Source organism: Ochlerotatus camptorhynchus, unplaced genomic scaffold (genome assembly GCF_037179485.1).
Source record: "Ochlerotatus camptorhynchus isolate MF236.1 unplaced genomic scaffold, CSIRO-AGI_Acam_v1.1 ptg000304l, whole genome shotgun sequence".
In the NCBI taxonomy this organism is placed as follows: domain Eukaryota; kingdom Metazoa; phylum Arthropoda; class Insecta; order Diptera; family Culicidae; genus Ochlerotatus; species Ochlerotatus camptorhynchus.
The window spans coordinates 3,424,943-3,427,690 of record NW_027040792.1 but is presented as its reverse complement, the minus strand read 5'-3'; positions in this window follow the sequence as shown (position 1 = coordinate 3,427,690).

Sequence of the window (2,748 nt, the reverse complement as noted above, 5' to 3'; positions counted from 1 at the left end):
AATGTATATTACTGTTCAGTTTTCGACTGATTAAAATCACCAGATTTAGATGTTTTAAAGCTGAGCAAAAGTTAACGTGGTCTATGTACAGCAATTATTCAATCTAAGGCTGAATTAAAATCGATTAAACAACACTTGCTAAGCATCTAAATTGTTATCTGGGATCTTCAACAAACAGGCAGTGTCTGCTTTTGATCTGAATATTGATAATTTAGGGGATTACAAAAATTGAAAAACTCGTGGATCTTATATTTGAATCGCCACTTAGCCTTTAATCCCCGATTAGCCCGGGCGATATGGGGACGATTGCTCATATGAATTTAAAATCTTATACGTAGCGTCATTCATGCATGGTTCCTGAATTCCGCAATTTCGTACAGCGCACAACGGAGAAACAAAGGGAAACGTGACGGATTTTGCGATCTCTTGCTGCATACTGGAAGTCCTACTTGGAAGCATCTGTGGTGCTGGACGGCAGGGAAGATTCGGAAGAATACGGATTTATTCGTGCCACTCAAGAGGACCGTGACACCGGTTGCGGGCATCCTTTTCGTTGGATTGATTGTTGCGGTTTATGTACCTAGCTGATCAGATAATAAATAAACATTAAAGAACTAAAGAATATAATATATATTATGCTGTATTTGCCATGCAAAAGCCCTGCTTGACGATCTCCTGCAGTAAAGACCATTCGATCTGTACAATGAGGCGGGATCGGTTCATCTTCTCATAGGACTCATAGGACTTATACGACTATTTCACTATTTCTCTCTGAAGTAAACAAAGCATGTATTGCTTGTGTCATATTTGTCAACGTGTGCCCTACGTGCCGATGAGTGTACTATACAGTGTTTCGGCACAGTGCGCATAGTTGATTACTCCTTGGAAATCTGTAATTCGTTTAGTTTTCGCTATTTGGTGTTATTAGAATCATCTATGTTGTTGATTTTTCAAAATTCCTTATTTTATTAGGTCCACACAGTTATGCACTGTATTTCACTTGAATTCTATTATTGCTGAATGATAATGCAATCTAGAGAGATCAGATTTGCTTCATGTACCAAAGAATTTATTTCTCAAATGAAAATATCCAGGGAGATACCCGAAAAAAATATTTCCTCATTTACGATTTGGCACGAAGTAGAATTTCTTATTTCGCAATTCGATGCTCCTTCAACCTTGCACTTTTTTTATGCTGCGTTATCAAGAGGTCATCAAAATCAAATTATAGTATGCACTTAGTTCCATGTGCAAGATGTAAAAAAACAGCATAAAGCACAACAAAGAAGCACTACAACAAACCAGTATTCAAATAAGGAACACATTGTAAGAATGCTCATCCTTCTGCTTCCCGGAACCTTTGTCTCACAAGCTGCAACTGCAACCGGTCCATCGTCGTAAAACTACGAGAGTGCAACACAAAGGACTTTGTCTCGTCTCCGACCCAGAGAACCAAGACCAACCCCAACACTCACTGCAAACCACCGGCTGCACCAACTCCGGAAGAAACGTCCGTGTGCCAGTCCAGACATTATGGATGGTTGCATTTAGGTACACAGAGTAACACCCCCACGATCGCCATCATAACGCCATCGAGAAAGAGGGTGGTAAGTGGGTTGAAATTATGGTGTATGTAAGGAACACAGGAAGAGGAAGTAACTTCCTCTCTCTCTCTTACTTGCACTGCGGGGAGGACATCATCAGTCAGTCTGGTCCTATGTCTGAGTTGGTTTGGCTGGTTGGTCTTCCAACGGAAAAAAGGAACCCGCCGTGGAAGGGGTAATTAAGGATTATGAAGCACTTTGCGCTTCGTTTCTTCTAGTTCAGGTTTGCTGCTTGTACCTTCTAGAATTCAGGATGCAATATAAAGGAGAATTGTCGGACCGAAGCATGTCTTGCTTTCGCCGTTTACGGTTTGGGTGGGGCCTTCTTTTTTGGCTTTTACGTCCCAACTGGAACCGGAGGACTTTAATTGAGAGCATCCTAAGCATTGTGGCATTCGGTTATTGTAAGGTCTAGACAACCTGAAAGATTTCTAGACCTCCACCTGACTGGTTTGGGTCTGGCTCGGTGGTTGATTGATAGGCATTGCTGGAACAGGAATAGATCATTGAAGTTAATGATTAAAATAAATAAATCTAGATAAAGTGCAACCTTGGCCATGCTCTAAATAGTCGAAGATAACAACAGTGCCATTGACATTCAAACAGAAGTCGGAGCAGTAGCTTTCTACTGTATGCAAACAAAGGACTGAATTTCAAGGACTAAGTCAAACGGACTTTGAGTTTGAACGATTTCGAGAGTATTCTGTATGCGCAAAAACAATTCTCAAGGACGAATTTCTTCGATATTTCCATGAAATTCTTCTTAGTAAGAATGGATCAATGAAAATGCTGAGTTTTTGACAGAACTATGCTGTGGCTACCACAGTATTTTACATTTGATCGTCCATATACAGTAGCGCCAAAAGCATGCTGTGGTGGTTTCAAAACTTGACCATCTAAAATGATCAATTGAATTCATTTCATAATTCCCTTTGAAATTTACTCCTTTCCTTGTAGTTGTGCTTACATTGAAAGTTTCTTAAGAATTTATTTGCAGTTATCCTCGAAAATTCCTCAGATTTCTCATCAAAATATGTTTGACAAACTCTCCTGAAAAATTTTCCGAATTCCTTTGAAGTTCTCCGGGAGCTATTCTCAGATTTAATTGTAAATCCATTTAGCATGTCCCCACTCCTTAACTATT